Below are 21724 nucleotides of genomic sequence, written 5' to 3'. Positions count from 1 at the left end.
GCAAAGTGAAAGTGAAAAGTGTAGGAACAAAAAGAGGCATTGGAAAAATATGCGAACAAAGAGGAAGGGGGGCTGGGCGGCTGGCAAAGAAAGAAAGGGGTGGGAATTGAGAATTGGGAAATGGGCTATTAGGAAGGGGGCTGGGCGGCTGGCAAATAAAAAAAGGGGTGGAAATTGGGAAATGGGCTATTGGGCTATTTTTTTGTATGAATTAAGAAGGAGGGGCTAGACTTTTTTTTTAAATGAATTAAAATTTGGGGGGGGGGGGCATTGACCCCCTTTAATAGTATGTATCTCCGCCCCTGGCCCTTCGGCTCATGGCATATACAGCACTTCCACCATCATCCTCTGCATCTCATACAATTATCTTTAATCATCACTCATCATTAATTCTCCTCTTACTTCATCCACAAGCTACCACATTTCCTAGCCTATTCTTATCACTAGGCATACTATAAGGACATAGGACATAAAGGGTGAGAATGGAAGTTTAGAAGTCTGAAATCCGGCTTTAAAAACTCAAAAATCAGTTTTTGGAGAAAACGGGATCATGCGTGCGCATCGCCCATGCGCACACATGGAAAGCGGAGAAAGTAGAGTGACACGTTAGTGTCGCCCATGCGCACGCTTAGGAAGCAGAGAGATAGGGTGACGCGTGCGCGTCAACCACGCGTATGCGTGGATGCGTTTTGTGCTCCTCGCACAAAACCGGCACGATACCATCACAACTCTCTAGATTTTTTACTATGCAACTGCATCAATACAGAGACGCGTACGCGTCGGCCAGGCGCACGCGTGGAGGAGTAAAATTGTGAGTGACGCGTGCGCGTCGGCCACTCGTGCGCGTGGGAGTACGATTCACCAAAAATTTTACTTAGTTTAAAAAGCTGCAGAATTATATTTTCAAACCCCAAACTTTCGACGTGCATAACTTTTTTGTTTCAAATCGTTTTCCATATGTTCTTTGAACAGCATAAACATCTCGAATCCAATTTTATTTCTAAACAAGTTTGACACAAATCAGGGATCCGGAGACCAAGTTATGCTCCATCAAAATAGACCAAAAAACTATAATTTCATACAAACCCACAAAATTCCATTTTCAAAACAAACAAATTTCAACCCCTTTCAAAACCAACCAAAATTTACCAAAAATCAACCTCGAGCCTTCTCAACTCATACGTTAACATTTTTATTAAATTCACAATCCACCAATCCACCATTTCTAACCAATCTCAATCAAATAATTCAATTTCAAACAAAATATCATATCATATATCTTTTCTCATGCCAAGTTCCAATAATATCAATTCCATCAACCATCAATACATACAATCAATATCATCCTCACCACTAACATGGTTTCACCCACAATTCAATCTCAACCAATCATTAAGCATATATCAAAACATGCATGTCTCTCATACATCATACCATCAAAACATCCAAAATCCACTAATCACATACATAACAACACAATTCATCTCAACCAATCAACAACATCAATAGTTTAAATCCTATCTTAGGGTCTCTAGCCTAAGTTTTCACACTACATTACATTTTAGATACAAGAAATCGAAACCATACCTTGACCGATTCCCCGCTCAACCTGGAATACCTCCAAATCACTTTTTCACAAGCTCTCAAGGCTTTAACACCTCCAAGAACAGATTTTTAGCACACAAAAGCCCTTTTCCAAGCCTTCCAAGACTTCATTCAAGCCCCAACATACATATATACACTACCTAAACCACAATACCACATTCAAACATATCCACTCAATACCCAAACATCATAAACCAATAAATTTTACTAGGATTGAGAATCTTACCACATCCAAGGATCAAGGAGACAAGATTAACCCTCTCCTTCAAGCTAGTTGGATCCTATAACATCAAAAGCTCACAAATCTCAATATTTTTCACCCAATATTTCGAATTCAAGGGCTGGAAGAACATAGATGAAATCGTGGCTTACCTCTAAAATAAAGCTATGGACTTTGTAGAGTTCGACGTGGTGAATGCGTGGCCGTAAACGGTGCAGCAATCGGAGTTCCGAATCAAAAGTTATGTCACTTTGAATCACAAGTGAGGGTTTGTGATTTTTGGAAGAAGGTTCTCCCTCCTTAGCTGCCCAGCAGCGTGTTTGAGGTTTAAGAGAGGAGAGAGAGTACTGTGTAAGGGTTTTAGGTTGAGCTTGGTTGGACCCACGGGTCCGGTTTGGACTCGGTTCGGTCCGTTTGGACCAATCTTGAGCCAAATTCTTTAAAATTAATGTCGAAATTCTTGTTTTAATTTTCTCTACCATATTAAACCATAAAAATTACATTTCTAATTTTCTAGAATAAATTTTAATTTATGGGTTAATTAGTTATTAATTAACTGGGTTTTACATTCTACCCACCTAAATGGGAATTTTGCCCACAAAATTCAAATTCAGTTACCTGAGAATTGGTACGGGTAGTTCGTTCGCATCTCTGACTCAAGCTCCTAAGTGTGCTCCTCAATGCCGGCCCGACTCCATGCTACTTTGACTAATGAAACCTCTTTTCCGCGCAACCGTTTAATACTCGTGTCATCAATTCTGACCGGAGTCACCGGCAGAGTCAAATCCTCCTTTAACTGGACCAATTCAGGTTCTAACACATGGCTAACATGAGGAGTATACTTTCGAAGCTAAGACACGTGAAATACGTCGTGCAGGTTCAAAAGGTGAGGCGGTAGAGCCATCCGATATGCCACCGGTCCAATCCTCTCCAGAATCTGAAACAGACCGATGTACCGAAAATTCAGCTTCTTTGTTTTAATCGCCCTACCTACTCCTGTTGTTGGGGTAACTTTAACGAAAACATGGTCTCCTTCCTCAAATTCCAAGGGCTTCCGCCTCTGATCGGCGTAACTCTTCTGACAACTTTGCGCAGTATGTATCCTATCTCGGATTTTTTTTATTTGTTCAGTAGTTTTAGCTATCATCTCAAGCCCTAACAAGCTTTTCTCCCCAACTTCATACCAGCACAGTAGAGATTGACATTTTCTCCCATACAGAGCCTCATACGGAGCCATTTCGATGCTCGCATGGTAGCTATTATTATATGCAAACTCCACTAGCGGCATATACCGATCCCAGCTCGCCGGCTGGTCCAAAACACAAGTCCTCAACATGTCCTCTAGGGTTTGGATCATCCTCTTAGATTGACCATCTGTTTGAGGATGGTAAGCCGTGCTCAGGCTTAATCGGGTTTCGAAAGCTTTTTGAAATGCACCCCAGAATCTTGAAGTGAAACGGGGATCTCTGGCAGAAATTATAGTAGTAGGCACACCATGAAGTCTCACAACCTCCTTTATGTACAAGCGTGCTAACTCCTCGATAATATAGTTCATCCGAATGGGTAGAAAGTGAGCCAACTTCGTCATCTAGTCCACAATTACCCAGACAGCATCAAAACCGGTCCTAGTCCTCGGCAATCCTGACACAAAATCCATCGCAATACTCTCCTACTTTCATTGAGGAATCTCCAAGGGTTGCAACATTCCGGAAGGTCTCTGGTGTTCAATCTCTACCTTTTGACAAGTTAAGCACTTTGAGACATATTCCGCCATATCATTCTTCGTACCAGGCCACCAGAACATAGCCTTTAGATCGTTGTACATCTTAGTACTCCTCGGGTGAATAGAGAATCCGCTTTTGTGTGCTTCCTTTAGGATATCCTGCCGCAAAGGCCCAACATCCGGCACAATGATCCTACCCTTGAATCTCCATAACCCGTCTTGATCCCATGACGCTCTCCACTGCTTCCCTTGCTCAATAGCTGGCAACACCTTCGGTAACACATCATCGTTTGGATGAGCCTTCAGGAGCTCGGATTTAAAATCACTTGAGATTTGTAATCGACTCAAACATAGAGTTCCAAACACTTCTTGAACACCGATCTTCAGACTCTCGAATGCCTTGAGCAACTCCTCTTCTTGAAGCATCATCCAGGAAGCATACAATGACTTTCGACCTAACGCATCTGCCACAACATTCGCTTTTCCCGGATGGTAATTCAACTCAAAGTCGTAGTCCTTCAGTAACTCCATCCACCTCCTCTGTCGCATATTAAACTCTTTCTGATCAAAGAGGTATTTCAAGCTCTTATGATCAGAGAAAACTCGGAACCTAACCCCATAGAGGTAATGCCTCCACGCCTTTAGCGCAAACACAACCACAGCAAGTTCCAGGTCGTGCGTCGGGTAATTGACTTCGTGAGGTCTCAACTGCTGTGAGGCATACGCCACCACATTACGATGTTGCATCAGTACGCACCCTAGACCCTTTAGTGAGGCATCACAGTACACCTCAAATGGTTCATTCGGCTCAGGTAACACCAACACAGGCGTGGTGGTCAACTTTTGCTTCAACGCTTGAAAGCTCTCCTCACACTCAGAACTCCAAACAAATGGTGTGTCCTTGCGGGTTAACCTTGTCAATGGCAAAGCTATTTGCGAAAAGCCTTTAATGAATCTCTGGTAGTAGCCAGCTAAGCTCAGAAAACTCCTTATCTCAGTTACTGAGGCCGGTCGCTCCCACTCCATCACTCCTTCCACCTTAGCAGGATCTACGGCTATCCCCTATTTACTCACTACATGGCCAAGAAACTTCACTTCGTCCTTCCAGAATTCACATTTGGACAATTTTGCATAGAGTTTCCTTTCCTTTAGTATCTGCAACATGATCCTCAGGTGTTTCACATGTTCTTCTTCAGTCTTAGAATAAATTAGTATATCGTTAATAAAGACGACAACAAACTTATCCAAAAACGGGCGGAAGATTCTGTTCATATAATCCATAAACACTGCAAGAGCGTTTGTCAACCCAAAAGACATTACAGTGTACTCGTAATGACCATAACGAGTCCTGAAAGCGGTCTTAGGGATATTCTCATCTCTCACCCTTATCTGGTGATAACCGGATCGTAAATCAATCTTGGAGAAAACCTCGGCTCCTTGTAATTGATCCATGAGATCGTCAATCCGCGGCAGTGGGTACTTATTCTTTGTTGTGACCTTATTCAGTTGCCTGTAATCTACACCGAGACGCATACTCCCATCCTTCTTCTTTACCAGTAATACCGGTGCTCCCCACGGAGAAACACTCGGTCGAATGAAGCGTTTACTCATTAAATCCTCCAGCTGAGGCTTGAGCTTGGCCATTTCTAAAGGCGACATCCTATAAGGGGCAATCGAGATTGGTCCCGCCCCCGGTACCAACTCAATCGCAAATTCAACCTCTCGGTTAGGAGGGAATTCCTCAATATCATCTGGAAACACCTCAGGAAATTTGTGAACAACTGGAATTTGCTCTAAACTCTGTTCTTCACCCGACACGCTCGCAGCTAGCAACATAACGCCCTGACATTCCTGCCCTGAACAGTTTACTACCACGTAGTTTAAATAACAACCATTCACTACAACCGGTCCTTCCGACCCTTCAGGCATAAATACAACGATTTTGCAAAATAGTTCAACAAGACATGATTCTTAGACAACCAGTCCAACCCCAAGATAAGATCAAGACTGGTCATTGGCAAGCAAATCAAATTATGAACAAAATCACGTTGTTTAACCCTAAATAAAACTTGCGGACATCCTAACCTAGTCACCATAGCTTCATGGGTGGCATTATACACCTTAAGATCATAGCCCAAAACCACAATCTTCAATCCTAACCCCCTAGCTTTTTCAAATGCAATGAATGAATATGTTGCTCCCGAATCAAATAAAGCATTTAAAATTTGATCAGCCATTTCACATTTACCTCGGATAAATATATTGGACCCCTCGGCACCTACAGCTGATGTGGTGAACACCCAACCAGCCTGCTGTGCTCTCCCAGTACCTTGCTTCTGCTTCTTCGAACAATTTGAGGCTTTATGCCCCCCTTACCACAAGAATAGCACAAGCCCCATCCAGCCTTGCACAGGACTCCCGGATGGTAACTCCCAGACCTAGCACAAGCTTGCTCGTTCTGAGGCTGCTTCCCAAATCTTCTCCCCTGGAAGTTGTTGTTGTTGGGCCTTCTGAAATTATTCTGACCCTGAGTCTACCGTGGTGTGCAAAGCCTCCACGCTTGAATGTCTGACCCCTAGGAGCAAAGTTCCCCCCCTAATTCTGTTGAAAAGGTCCCCTATGACTTTCTTTCTCTGCAGCCGCCTTTTTCACACACTCTTCAGCAACCCTGCTCTTATTCACCAACTCTGAGAAAGTTCTGATCTCCATTGGTCCCACTGAACTTAAGATATCGCTCCGAAGCCTCCATCATACTTAATGCACTTCCATTCCTCGAAGTCTCCCGGAGCTCCTTGACACATGTGGGAAAACCTGAATAACTCCTCAAATTTGTCGGTATACTCAGATACGGACATAGCACCCTGCTTCAGCTGTAGTAACTCAAGTTCCTTGGCCGTCCTGGCAGAATTCAGAATGTACTTTTTATAAAATTCTACCTGGAAGGCATCCCAGGTGATAGGGTTATCACCCTGCTACAGGAGACACTGGACTCCCTGCCACCAATGTGATGCTTCCCCAGTGAGCAGATAGGTAGCAAATTTAACACACTGCTCTTCAGGTACCAACTGCGCTTACAGTGCTCGCTCCAATGCCTAAAACCAGGTATCGGCTTCAGTCGGATTGGTGGTTTCCTTGAACTTAGGTGGATTAACCTTTAAGAAGGTTGCCAGTGTCATCGGGCCCTGAGCTCCACTTCTGCCATTGCCATTATTGTTTATCTGTTACCCAAGAGCCTCCGCAGTGGCTGCATAGTAGCAGCGATGTTCTACAATGCCGCCATAAAGTTTACCGGGTTATTCAGGTTGGTTTCTGGTCCCCGAGTACTAGTACGACCTCTCCCACGGCCTCGACCGCGTCCATGAGGCGCCATCTGGTTCCTATACACACCAAACAATCGATATCAAGTTGATCAGTCTCAATACCGAAAGTCTAGTGGTTCAAAGTCCCAAATGTATGCTCATGAACGTTTATGCCAGTTATATCAGTTAGATATCCTAATAGCACATAAACACACATACAGAAAATGCACATAAGCATAGTCAGTCTGTCCCTCAGGCTCTATAAGAACGAACTGCTCTAATACCATAATGTAACACCCTACCACACCGAGTCTTATGCTTAAGTCATAAAATAGAGGTGGCGAGGCATTACAACCTCTAAAAATAAAATTTAGTATATATAGTAGTGTGAAAAATATTTATAACTAGCAGTCTTTGAAGAAAAGGGGTAACACAAACTCGTTAAATTAAAAAGCGCAACACTCCGATCGATAACGTAACGAAACAGATAAAGGATAAGCTAACGCGAGTATATATACAAGAGAGTGCCAAAAATACGGATATCAAAACTCAAGACTCAGTTTATGAAGATAATCGGTCCGAGCATAGAAGTATACATACATATATAAAGCAAGGAACCCAAAAGAAATCCAAAAGACAAGTTACAGAACCTGTTCTCCAAAATAACCTCTAAGAGGAGTCAATACAGTATGTATATATATATATATATATATATATATATATATATATATATATATATATATATATATATATATAATGGAGATAATAGGTATCTAAGTAAGTAAATAAAACCAAAATAGAGTTCCGAGAGCTAAGGATCTTCGCTAAAACAGAAGTCTCCAACATTCCTCAGCGAGGAGCCTCATGTCCTGCATCTGAAACCCACAAAATCTGCATCGGTGAGAACCGGAGGTTCTCAGCATGGTAATAGTGCCCAAATATCTAACATATAATGTCTTGGGAAAGCCGAAGGTAATCCTAGAACTCCCAAATTCATAATAAAAGTGTATAAGCATAACTAAACCATGAGAAACGAAAATAGGCAACTAACTAAGGCTCTTCAGTCTAACTAAAACTCCCATTTCCAAATCTTTCGAACCTCCCAACCGTCATCAGTTATTTGATATCGCAAACACAATTATATCAAACAAGGAAATGCACAAATAGGAAGCAGATACGGCAGTTAGATAATTAGCAAGTAAATATGCAATCAATTAGGTATTCCAAACAAATCATATATAATGCATATGATGTATGCCTGTCCTAGTGGCTGATGAGTCTCATCTATCGGTTATAAAGCCAACCCGACAAGTTCTGGTAGCTAATCATTGGACTGCCCCTCTGTCGTGCAACCCCAAATCAATACATGTACACAACACCCACACTGGTGTTTATCCACGGGGTGAGCTCATCCGGAACTTTTGCAGTGACCGGCCACACTTACGACATAGGGTCAGCAGAGTATCGAGTCTCCACCTGGAGCACGTGGTGGCTAGCCATTGCTTTCACCCAGGAAAACTCGTATCTCAGATAGTGGAAGTGCAACATTCACATTTCATTCAATAAGCATATATGCAATCATACTCAGCCATAATTCAATAATAACTCAGTCATTCGGCTCATAATACAATCCATAACCAGCCACAATTTATTAACAATTACAGCCCTTTAGCTCATGGCATATACAACACTTCCACCATCATCCTCCGCCTCTCATACAATTATCTTTAATCATCACTCATCATTAATTCTCCCCTTACTTCATCCACAAGCTACCACATTTCCTAGCCTTTTATTATCACTAGGCATACTATAAGGACATAGGACATAAAGGGTGAGAATGGAAGCTTAGAAGTCTAAAATCCGGCTTTAAAAACTCAAAAATAAGTTTTTGGAGAAAACGGGATCATGCGTGCGCGTCTGATGAGCGGATAATTTATACGCTTTTTGGCATTGTTTTTAGTATGTTTTTAGTAGAATCTAGTTACTTTTAGGGATGTTTTCATTAGTTTTTATGTTAAATTCACATTTCTGGACTTTACTATGAGTTTGTGTGTTTTTCTGTGATTTCAGATATTTTCTGGCTGAAATTGAGGGACTTGAGCAAAAATCAAATTCAGAGGTTGAAGAAGGACTGCTGATGCTGTTGGATTCTAACCTCCCTGCACTCAAAGTGGATTTTCTGGAGCTACAGAACTCAAAATGGCGCGCTTCCAATTGCGTTGGAAAGTAGACATCCAGGGCTTTTCAGAAATATATAATAGTCCATACTTTGGCCGAGTTTAGACGACGTAAAAAGGCGTTGAACGCCAGTTCTACGCTGCTATCTGGAGTTAAACGCCAGAAACACGTCACAAACCAGAGTTGAACACCAGAAACACGTTACAACCTGGCGTTCAACTCCAAAAAGAGCCTCTACACGTGTAACATTCAAGCTCAGCCCAAGCACACACCAAGTGGGCCCCGAAAGTGGATTTATGCATCAATTACTTACTTCTGTAAATCCTAGTAGCTAGTTTATTATAAATAGGACTTTTTACTATTGTATTAGACATCTTTGGACGCCTAGTTCTTAGATCACGAGGGCTGGCCTCTCGGCCATGCCTGGACCTTCATCACTTATGTATTTTCAACGGTAGAGTTTCTACACTCCATAGATTAAGGTGTGGAGCTCTGCTGTTCCTCATGAATTAATGCAAAGTACTACTGTTTTTCTATTCAATTCAACTTATTCTGCTTCTAAGATATTCATTCGCACTTCAACCTGAATGTGATGAACGTGACAATCATCATCATTCTCCCATGAACGCGTGCTGACAACCACTTCCGTTCCACCTTAGATTGAATGAGTATCTCTTGGATCTCCTAATCAGAATCTTCGTGGTATAAGCTAGATTGATGACGGCATTCATGAGAGTCCGGAAAGTCTAAACCTTGTCTGTGGTATTCCGAGTAGGACTCTGAGATTGAATGACTGTGACGAACTTCAAACTCGCGAGTGCTGGGCGTAGTGACAGACGCAAAAGGAGGGTGAATCCTATTCCAGTATGATCGAGAACCTCAGATGATTAGCCGTGCTGTGACAGAGCATTTGGACCATTTTCACAAGAGGATGGGATGCAGCCATTGACAAGGGTGATGCCTCCAGACGATTAGCCATGTAGTGACAGCGCATCGGACCATTTTCCAGAGAGGATAAAAAGTAGCCATTGACAACGGTGATGTCCTTACATAAAGCCAGCCATGGAAAGGAGTAGGATTAATTGGATGAAGACAGCAGGAAAGCAGAGGTTCAGAGGAACGAAAGCATCTCTATGCGCTTATCTGAAATTCTCACCAATGATTTACATAAGTATTTCTATCTTTCTTTTATTATATATTTTCGAAAACTCCATAACTATTTTATATCCTCCTGACTGAGATCTACAAGGTGACCATAGCTTGCTTCATACCAACAATCTCCGTGGGATCGACCCTTACTCACGTAAGGTTTATTACTTGGACGACCCAGTGCACTTGCTGGTTAATTGTATCGAAGTTGTGAATGAAAAATAATTTATTAAGACGTGCGTACAGAGTTTTTGGCGCCGTTGCCTGAGATCACAATTTTGTGCACCAAGTTTTTGGCGCCGTTGCCGGGGATTGTTCGAGTTTGGACAACTGACGGTTCATCTTGTTGCTCAGATTAGGTAATTTTCTTTTTGTTTTACTTTCAAAAAAATATAAAAATGTTTCCAAAAATATATTTTTCTTCAGAATTTTTAAGAATGAATTCTAGAGTTTCATGAAAAATGTTGGAGCCTGACTGGCTGTAAAGCCATGCCTAATTCTTTTAGGATAGGGGCTTCCAACCATCAGCATAGAGGCACGTTAATTGGAATGTCAGCCGTGGCATGTCTGAGTTACATACTAAAGCTTGGCTGGCTATTAAGCCATGCCTAACCCTCAGATTGGAGCTTTAGACTAAAGAGCACAAGATTCCTGGAATTCATATTAAAAATTTTGGAATCCTTATTTTTCTTTTTCAAATAATTTTCGAAAAATACAAAAAAATTAGAAAATCATAAAATTCAAAAAAAAATTTATATTTTGTGTTTCTTGTTTGAGTCTTGAGTCAGATTTTAAGTTTGGTGTCAATTGCATGCTCATCTTGCATTTTTCGAAAAAATTCATGCATTCATAGTGTTCTTCATGATCTTCAAGTTGTTCTTGGTAAATCTTCTTATTTGATCTTTGCATTTTCATGTTTTGTGTCTTTTCTTGTTTTTCATGTGTATTTTTGCATTCATAGTGTCTCAACATGAAAGATTTCTAAGTTTGGTGTCTTGCATGTTTTCTTTGCATATAAAATTTTCAAAAATAAGTTCTTGATGTTCATCATGATCTTCAAAGTGTTCTTGGTGTTCATCTTGACATTCATAGTGTTCTTGCATGCATTCATTGTTTTGATCCATAACTTTCATGCATTGAGTCATTTTTCATGTTTTTCTCTCTCTCATCATTAAAAATTCAAAAATCAAAAAATTATCTTCCCCTTATTCTTCTCATAAATTCGAAAATTTGAGTTGACTTTTTCAAAACTTTTTAAAAATTTAGTTGTATCTTATGAGTCAAATCAAATTTTCAATTTAAAAATCTTATCTTTTTCAAAATCTTTTTCAAAAATCAAATCTTTCTCATTTTTCTTAGTTATTTTCGAAAATTTTAAAAATATTTTTCAAAAATCTTTTTCTTATCTTTATTACATAATTTTCGAAAATAACATCATCAATTAATGTTTTGATTCAAAAATTTCAAGTTTGTTACTTACTTGTTAAGAAAGATTCAAACTTTAAGTTCTAGAATCATATTTTATGATTTCTTGTGAATCAAGTCATTAATTGTGATTTTAAAAATCAAATCTTTTTCAAAACTAATTCCAATCATATCTTTTCAAAAATATCTTTTTATCTTATCTTTTTTTAAAACACATCTTTTTCAAAAATTTGATTTTTAAAATATCTTTTCTAACTTCCTATCTTCTTATCTTCTCAAAATTGATTTTCAAATTTGTTTCAACTAATTAACCAACTTTTTGTTTGTTTCTTATCTTTTTCAAAACTACCTAACTAACTCTCTCTCTCTCTCTCTCTCTAATTTTCGAGAATATCTTCCCTCTTTTTCAAAAATTCTTTTTAATTAACTAATTATTTTAATTTTTGAAAATTACTAACCTTTTTCAAAAACAATTTTCGAAAATCACTAACTCTTTTTCAAAAATAATTTTCAAAAATTTTCTCTCTCTCTCATCTCCTTCTATTTATTTATTTATTTACTAACATCTCTTCCTCACTCACCAAAAATCCGAACTCTCTCTCTCTCTCTCTCTGAGTTCAGATTTTCTCTTCTTCTTTTCTTCTACTCACATAAGGGAACCTCTATACTTGGGTAAAAAGGATCCCTATTATTATTATTTTTCTGTTCCCTCTTTTTCATATGAGCAGGAGCAAGGACAAGAACATTCTTGTTGAAGCAGATCCAGAACCTGAAAGGACTCTGAAGAGGAAACTAAAAGAAGCTAAATTACAACAAGCCAGCAAGCACCTTTCAGAAATTTTCGAACAAGAAGAGGACATAGCAGCCGAAAATAATAATAATGTAAGGAGGATGCTGGGTGACTTTACTGCACCTAATTCCAATTTATATGGAGGAAGCATCTCCATCCCTACCATTGGAGCAAACAATTTTGAGCTGAAACCTCAGCTAGTTTCTCTGATGCAGCAAAACTGCAAGTTTCATGGACTTCCATCTGAAGATCCTTTTCAGTTCTTAACTGAATTCTTGCAGATCTGTGATACTGTTAAGACTAATGGAGTAGATCCTGAAGTCTACAGGCTCGTGCTTTTCCCTTTTGCTGTAAGAGACAGAGCTAGAATATGTTTGGACTCTCAACCTAAGGATAGCCTGAACTCTTGGGATAAGCTGGTCAAGGCTTTCTTAGCCAAGTTCTTTCCTCCTCAAAAGCTGAGTAAGCTTAGAGTGGATGTTCAAACCTTCAAACAGAAAAGAAGGTGAATCCCTCTATGAAGCTTGGGAGAGATACAAAGAACTGACCAAAAAGTGTCCTTCTGACATGCTTTCAGAATGGATCATCCTGATATATTCTATGATGGTCTATCTGAATTGGCTAAGATGTCATTGGATACTTCTGCAGGTGGATCCATTCACCTAAAGAAAACGCCTGCAGAAGCTTAAGAACTCATTGACATGGTTGCCAACAACCAGTTCATGTACACTTCTGAGAGGAATCCTGTGAGTAATGGGACGCCTCAGAAGAAGGGAGTTCTTGAAATTGATACTCTGAATGCCATATTGGCTCAGAATAAAATATTGACTCAGCAAGTCAATATGATTTCTCAGAGTCTGAATGAAATGCAAGCTGCATCCAACAGTACTCAGGAGGCATCTTCTGAAGAAGAAGCTTATAATCCTGAAAACCCTACAATAGCAGAGGTGAATTACATGGGTGAACCTTATGGAAACACCTATAACCCCTCATGGAGAAACCACCCAAATCTCTCATGGAAGGATCAACAAAGGCCTCAACAAGGCTTTAATAATGGTGGAAGATATAGGTTTAACAATAGTAAACCTTTTCCATCATCCACTCAGCAACAGACAGAGAACTCTGAACAAAATACATCTAATTTAGCAAACTTAGTCTCTGATCTATCTAAGGCCACTATAAGTTTCATGAATGAAACAAGGTCCTCCATTAGAAATTTGGAGGCACAAGTGGGCCAGCTGAGTAAAAGAGTTACTGAAATCCCTTCTAGTACTCTCCCAAGCAATACAGAAGAAAATCCAAAAGGAGAGTGCAAGGCCATTGAAATAACCATCATGGCCGAAACCACAAAAGAGGATGAGGACGTGAATCCCAAGGAGGAAGACCTCCTAGGACGTCCAGTGATCAATAAGGAGTTTTCCTCTGAGGAACCAAAGGAATCTGAGGCTCATCTAGAGACCATAGAGATTCCATTAAACCTCCTTATGCCATTCATGAGCTCTGATGAGTATTCCTCTTTTGAAGAGAATGAGGATGTTACTGAGGAGCAAGTTGCCAAGTACCTTGGTGCAATCATGAAGCTGAATGCCAAATTATTTGGTATTGAGACTTGGAAAGATGAACCTCCCTTGTTCACCAATGAACTGAGTGATCTGGATCAACTGACATTGCCTCAGAAGAAACAGGATCCTGGAAAGTTCGTAATACCTTGTACCATAGGCAACATCATCTTTGAAAAGGCTCTGTGTGACCTTGGTTCAGGGATAAACCTCATGCCCCTCTCTGTAATAGAGAAACTGGGAATCTTTGGGGTGCAAGCTACTAAAATCTCATTAGAGATGGCAGACAATTCAAGAAAACAGGCTTATGGACAAGTAGAGGACGTGTTAGTAAAGGTTGAAGGCCTTTACATCCCTGCTGATTTCATAGTTCTAGATATTGGGAAGGATGAGGATGAATTCATCATCCTTGGAAGGCCCTTCCTAGCCACAGCAAGAGCTGTGATTGATGTTGACAGAGGTGAACTAGTCCTTCAATTGAATGAGGACTCCTTTGTGTTTAACACTCGAGGTCATCCTTCTGTAAACATGGAGAGGAAGCATAAAAAGCTTCTCTCAAAACAGAGTCAACCAGAGTCTCCACAGTCAAGCTCTAAGTTTGGTGTTGGGAGGCCACAACCAAACTCTAAGTTTGGTGTTGGGAAGTCTCAACAATGCTCTGAACATCTGTGAGGCTCCATGAGAGCCCACTGTCAAGCTATTGACATTAAAGAAGCGCTTGTTGGGAGGCAACCTAATTTTTATTTATCTAATTTTATTTTTCCTATTCTTTCATGTTTTATTAGGTTCATGATCATGTGGAGTCACAAAATAAATATAAAAATTGAAAATGGAATAAAAAACAGCAGAAGAAAAATCACACCCTGGAGGAGGATCTCACTGGCGTTTAAACGCCAGTAAGAAGCATCTGGCTGGCGTTCAACACCAGAACAGAGCATGGTTCTGGCGCTGAACGCCCAAAATGGGCAGCATCTGGGCGTTTGAACGCCAGAATTGCACCCTGGAGAAGAGCTGGCGCTGAACGCCCAGAACAAGCATGCGGTTCTGGCGTTCAACGCCAGAAATGGGCAACAAATGGGTGTTCAACGCCCAGAACAAGCACCAATCTGGCACTGAACGCCCAGAGTTATGTGCAAGGGCATTTTGCATGCCTAATTTGGTGCAAGGTTGTAAATCCTTGAACACCTCAGGATCTGTGGACCCCACAGGATCACCTCAGAATCTGTGGACCCCACAGGATCCCCACCTACCTCCACTCACTTCTTCTCACCCCTCTTTCACACAATCCCATAAACACTCTTCCCCAAAACTCTTCACCAATCACCTCAATCTCTCTTCCCTATCACCACTTCACCACTCACATCCATCCACTCTTCCCCATAAACTCCATCTACCTTCAAAATTCAAAATCAATTTCCCACCCAAAACCCACCCTTATGGCCGAACCTTACCCCCCCTCCCTTCCCTATATATAACCCTCCATTCTTCCTCATTTTCACACAACACAACCCTCTCTTCTCTTCTTGGCCGAATACACCCCTTCCCCCTCTCCTCCATATTTTCTTCTTCTTCTTCATCTATTCTTTCTTCTCTTGCTCGAGGGGGAGCAATATTCTAAGTTTGGTGTAGTAAAAGCATAAGCTTTTTGTTTTTCCATTACCATTGATGGCACCCAAGACCGGAGAATCCTCTAGAAAAGGGAAAGGGAAGACAAAAGCTTCCACCTCCGAGTCATGGGAGATGGAAAGATTCATCTCCAAAGCTCATCAAGACCACTTCTATGATGTTGTGGCCAAGAAGAAGGTGATCCCCGAGGTCCCTTTCAAGCTCAAGAAGAATGAGTATCCGGAGATCCGACATGAAATCCAAAGAAGAGGTTGGGAAGTTCTAACAAATCCCATCCAACAAGTCGGCATCCTAATGGTTCAAGAGTTCTATGCCAATGCATGGATCACTAGGAACCATGATCAAAGTAAGAACCCAAACCCAAAGAATTATATTACAATGGTTGGGGGGAAATACTTAGATTTTAGTCCGGAAAATGTGAGGTTGGCGTTCAACTTGCCTATGATGCAAGGAGATGCATGCCCCTACACTAGAAGGGTCAATTTTAATCAAAGGTTGGACCAAGTCCTCATGGACATATGTGTGGAAGGAGCTCAATAGAAGATTGACTCCAAAGGCAAGCCGGTTCAATTAAGAAGACTAGACCTCAAGCCTATGGCTAGAGGATGGTTGGAGTTCATCCAACGCTCCATCATCCCCACTAGCAACCGATCTGAAGTTACTGTGGATCGGGCCATCATGATTCATAGCATCATGATTGGAGAGGAAGTAGAAGTTCATGAAGTCATCTCCCTTGAATTCTACAAAATAGCCGAAAAGCCCTCTCCTGGGGCAAGGCTAGCTTTCCCTCATCTTATTTGCCATCTATGTTACTCAGCTGGAGCTTTCATAGAAAGAGACATTCCCATTGAGGAAGAGAAGCCCATCACTAAGAAAAGGATGGAGCAATCAAGAGAGCCCATTCATGGATCTCAAGAGACGCATGAAGCTCATCACCATGAGATCCCGGAGATGCCTCAAATGCATTTTCCTCCACAAAACTATTGGGAGAAAATCAACACCTCCCTAGGAGAATTAAGTTCCAACATGGGACAATTAAGGGTGGAACATCAAGAGCACTCCATCATCCTTCATGAAATAAGAGAAGATCAAAAAGCAATGAGGGAGGAGCAACAAAGACAAGGAAGAGACATAGAAGAGCTCAAGGACATCTTTGGTTCCTCAAGAAGGAAACGCCACCATCACTAAGGTGGACTCATTCCTTGTTCTTACATTCTCTGTTTTTTGTTTTCTATGTTAAGTGCTTATCTAAGTTTGTGTCTTATTACATGATCATTAGTAATTAGTAACTATGTCTTAAAGTTATGAATGTCCTATAAATCCATCACCTCTCTTAAATGAAAAAATGTTTTAATTCAAAAGAACAAGAAGTACATGAGTTTCGGATTTATCCTTGAACTTAGTTTAATTATATTGATGTGGTGACAATACTTTTTGTTTTCTGAATGAATGCTTGAACAGTGCATATGTCTTTTGAAGTTGTTGTTTAAGAATGTTAAATATGTTGGCTCTTGAAAGAATGATGACAAGGAGACATGTTATTTGATAATCTGAAAAATCATAAAAATGATTCTTGAAGCAAGAAAAAGCAGCAAAGAACAAAGCTTGCAGAAAAAAAATAACGAAAAAAAAAAAGAAGAGAAAAAGCAAGCAGAAAAAGCCAAAAGCTCTTAAAACCAAGAGGCAAGAGCAAAAAGCCAGTAACCCTTAAAACCAAAAGGCAAGGGTAATAAAAAGGATACCAAGGCTTTGAGCATCAGTGGATAGGAGGGCCTAAAGGAATAAAATCCTGGCCTAAGCGGCTAAACCAAGCTGTCCCTAACCATGTGCTTGTGGCGTGAAGGTGTCAAGTGAAAACTTGAGATTGAGCGGTTAAAGTTAAGGTCCAAAGCAAAAGAAGAGTGTGCTTAAGAACCCTGGACACCTCTAATTGGGGACTTTAGCAAAGCTGAGTCACAATCTGAAAAGGTTCACCCAGTTATGTGTCTGTGGCATTTATGTATCCGGTGGTAATACGGAAAAACAAAGTGCTTAGGGCCACGGCCAAGACTCATAAAATAGCTGTGTTCAAGAATCATCATACTGAACTAGGAGAATCAATAACACTATCTGAACTCTGAGTTCCTATAGATGCCAATCATTCTGAACTTCAATGGATAAAGTGAGATGCCAAAACTATTCAAGAGGCAAAAAGCTACAAGTCCCGCTCATTTAATTGGAGCTATGTTTCATTGATAGTTTGGAATTTATAGTATATTCTCTTCTTTTTATCCTATTTGATTTTCAGTTGCTTGGGGACAAGCAACAATTTAAGTTTGGTGTTGTGATGAGCGGATAATTTATACGCTTTTTGGCATTATTTTTAGTATGTTTTTAGTAGAATCTAGTTACTTTTAGGGATGTTTTCATTAGTTTTTATGTTAAATTCACATTTCTGGACTTTACTATGATTTTGTGTATTTTTCTATGATTTCAGGTATTTTCTGGCTGAAATTGAGGGACTTGAGCAAAAATCAGATTCAGAGGTTGAAGAAGGACTGCTGATGCTGTTGGATTCTGACCTCCCTGCACTCAAAGTGGATTTTCTGGAGCTACAGAACTCAAAATGGCGCGCTTCCAATTGCGTTGGAAAGTAGACATCCCGGGCTTTCTAGCAATATGTAATAGTCCATACTTTGGCCGAGTTAGACAATGTAAAAGGGCATTGAACGCCAGTTCTACGCTGCTGTCTGGAGTTAAACGCCAGAAACACGTCACAAACCAGAGTTGAACGCCAGAAACACGTTACAACCTGGCGTTCAACTCCAGAAAGAGCCTCTGCACGTGTAACATTCAAGCTCAGCCCAAGCACACACCAAGTGGGCCCCGAAAGTGGATTTATGCATCAATTACTTACTTTTGTAAACCCTAGTAGCTAGTAAATAGGACTTTTTACTATTGTATTAGACATCTTTGGACGCCTAGTTCTTAGATCATGGGGGCTGGCCTCTCGGCCATGCCTGGACCTTCATCACTTATGTATTTTCAACAGTAGAGTTTCTATACTCCATAGATTAAGGTGTGGAGCTCTGCTGTTCCTCATGAATTAATGCAAAGTACTACTGTTTTTCTATTCAATTCAACTTATTCCGCTTCTAAGATATTCATTCGCACTTCAACCTGAATATGATGAACGTGACAATCATCATCATTCTCCCACGAACGCGTGCCTGACAACCACTTCCGTTCTACCTTAGATTAAATGAGTATCTCTTGGATCTCCTAATCAGAATCTTCGTGGTATAAGCTAGATTGATGGCGGCATTCATGAGAGTCCGGAAAGTCTAAACCTTATCTGTGGTATTCCGAGTAGGACTCTGGGATTGAATGACTGTGACAAACTTCAAACTCGCGAGTGCTGGGCGTAGTGACAGACGCAAAAGGAGGGTGAATCCTATTCCAGTATGATCGAGAACCTCAGATGATTAGCCGTGCTGTGACAGAGCATTTGGACCATTTTCACAAGAGGATGGGATGCAGCCATTGACAAGGGTGATGCCTCCAGACGATTAGCTATGCAGTGACAGCGCATCGGACCACTTTCCAGAGAGGATAAAAAGTAGCCATTGACAATGGTGATGTCCTTACATAAAGCCAGCCATGGAAAGGAGTAGGATTGATTGGATGAAGACATCAGGAAAGCAGAAGTTCAGAGGAATGAAAGCATCTCTATGCGCTTATCTGAAATTCTCACCAATGATTTACATAAGTATTTCTATCTTTCTTTTATTATATATTTTCGAAAACTCCATAACTATTTTATATCCGCCTGACTGAGATCTACAAGGTGACCATAGTTTGCTTCATACCAACAATCTCCGTGGGATCGACCCTTACTCACATAAGGTTTATTACTTGGACAACCCAGTGCACTTGCTGGTTAGTTGTATCGAAGTTGTGAATGAAAAACAATTTATTAAGACGTGCGTACAGAGTTTTTGGTGCCGTTGCCTGAGATCACAATTTCGTGCACCAGCGTCGGCCATGCGCACACGTGGAAAGCGGAGAAAGTAGAGTGACGCATGAGCGTCGCCTATGCGCACGCGCGGGAAGCAGAGAGGCAGAGTGATGCGTGCGCGTCAGCCACGCGTACGCGTGGATGCGTTTTGTGCTCCTTGCACAAAATCGGCACGGTACCATCATAACTCTCTAGATCAATACAGTGACGCGTACGCGTCGGCCAGGCGCACGCGTTGGGGAGCAAAATTGTGAGTGATGCGTGCGCGTGGGAGTACGATTCACCAAAAATTTTACTAAGTTTGAAGAGATTTACATTTTCAAACCCCAAACTTCCGACGGGAATAACTTTTTCGTTTCAAATCGTTTTCCAACCGTTCTTTGAACAGCATAAACCTCTTGGACCCAACTTCATTTCTAAATAAGTTTGACAAAAATCGGGAATCCGGAGTCCAAGTTATGCTCCGTCAAAGTAGACTAAAAAACTACAATTTCATACAAACCCACAAAATTCCATTTTCAAAATAAACCAATTTCAACCCCTTTCAAAACCAACCAAAACTTACCAAAAATCAACCTCAAGCCTCTTCAACTCATATGTTAACATTTTTATTAAATTCACAATGCACCAATCCACCATTTTTAACCAATCTCAATCAAATAATTCAATTTCAAACAAAATATCATATCATATATCTTTCCTTGTTCCAAGTTCCAACAATACCAATTCCATCAACCATCAATACATACAATCAATATCATCCTTACCACCAATATAGTTTCACCCACAATTCAATCTCAACCAATCACTAAGCATATATCAAAACATGCATGTCTCTCATACATCATACCATCAAAACATCCAAAATCCACTAATCATATACATAACAACACAATTCATCTCAACCAATCAACAACATCAATAGTTCAAATCCTATCTTAGGGTCTCTAGCCTAAGTTTTCATACCACATTACATTTTAGATACAGAAAACCGAAACCATACCTTGACCGATTCCCCGCTCAACCCGGAACACCTCCAAATCACTTTTTCACAAGCTCTCAAGGCTTCAACACCTCCAAGAACAGATTTTTAGCACACAAAAGCCCCCTTTTTCAAGCCTTTCAAGACTTCATTCAAGCCCCAACATACATATATACACTACCTAAACCATAATACCACATTCAAACATACCCACTCAATACCCAAACATCATAAACCAATAAATTCTACTAGAGTTGAGAATCTTACCACATTCAAGGGTCAAGGAGACAAGATTAAGCCTCTCTTTCAAGCTAGTTGGATCCTATAACATCAAAAGCTCACAAATCTAAACATTTTTCACGCAATATTTCGAATTCAAGGGCTGGAAGAACAGAGATGAAATCGTGGTTTACCTCTAAAACAAAGTAATGAGTTTTATAGAGTTCGGCGCGGTGAATGCGTGGCCATAAACGGTGCGGCAATCGGAGTTTCGTATCAAAAGTTATGTCACTTTGAATCACAAGTGAGGCTTTGTGATTTTTGGAAGAAGGTTCTCCCTCCTTAGCTGCCCAGCAGCGTGTTTGAGGTTTAAGAGAGGAGAGAGAGTACTGTTTAAGGGTTTTAGGCTGAGCTTGGTTGGGCCTACGAGTCCGGTTTGGACCTAGTTCGGTCCGTTCGGCCCAATCTTGTGCCAAATTCTTTAAAATTAGTGTCGAAATTCTCGTTTTAATTTTCTCTACCATATTAAACCATAAAAATCACATTTCTAATTTTCTAGAATAAATTTTAATTTATGGGTTAATTAGTTATTAATTAACTGGATTTTACATTGAAAGTCATCCCAATCTTTAAGACAACTTATTCATCAACAACACACCTAGATTGCAAATGAATCAAAATATGATTATAATAATACTATTGTGTAATAACAAATAAACTGAAAATTATATATTGTATAAATTCAGAAATTCCTACATTTTATCCAAATTCAAATTCATAAACAACACAAATTTTAGAAAAGAAGAATAAAATTATTCATAAACGAAGTAAGGAGGAATTTCACTAATTCAAATCGATGTAATTTAATTACCTTGTCTTTTCTTATTTTTTTTTGCAATTGCTTTATGAAGGTAAGGCAATTATCTTATCCAAACAAAAAATGTTATAA

At 40.2% G+C, this 21724-nt stretch overlaps 1 non-coding gene across 1 annotated transcript; it reads right to left on the bottom strand.

Moving 5' to 3' along the window:
* Nucleotides 1-12856: 12856 nt before the first annotated feature.
* Nucleotides 12857-12965, bottom strand: LOC112752882 (small nucleolar RNA R71). The gene has a single exon (XR_003177291.1). It is a non-coding gene; the product is annotated as a small nucleolar RNA R71 (small nucleolar RNA).
* Between the last annotated feature and the right edge of the window lie 8759 nt (nucleotides 12966-21724).

Source organism: Arachis hypogaea, chromosome 15, assembly GCF_003086295.3.
Source record: "Arachis hypogaea cultivar Tifrunner chromosome 15, arahy.Tifrunner.gnm2.J5K5, whole genome shotgun sequence".
NCBI classification, from domain to species: Eukaryota; Viridiplantae; Streptophyta; class Magnoliopsida; order Fabales; family Fabaceae; genus Arachis; species Arachis hypogaea.
Note: the sequence above shows the minus strand (reverse complement) of the source record. Positions and strands in the feature narration are given on the sequence as shown.